Source organism: Penaeus monodon, chromosome 23, assembly GCF_015228065.2.
Source record: "Penaeus monodon isolate SGIC_2016 chromosome 23, NSTDA_Pmon_1, whole genome shotgun sequence".
Classification (NCBI taxonomy): Eukaryota; Metazoa; Arthropoda; class Malacostraca; order Decapoda; family Penaeidae; genus Penaeus; species Penaeus monodon.
The window spans coordinates 8,812,103-8,812,319 of NC_051408.1; positions in this window are offsets into that span (position 1 = coordinate 8,812,103).

Below are 217 nucleotides of genomic sequence, written 5' to 3' on the forward strand. Positions count from 1 at the left end.
CTATGCCTTCAATGAGTAAATTATTTTATGTTTAAGCTCATTCAGCTTTCTGATGAGTAAGCAAGCTCAGCATTTGTTCGTATCTTCACTGAGTAAACTCTCTGAATAAGCGGAGTCAACTTTAATCTTGCTTCTTTACGTCTCCACTGAGAAAACACTTTTATAAGTAAGGTAGGACAACTTTTTTCCTTTTTTTATGTGACCTTACCCGTAAACG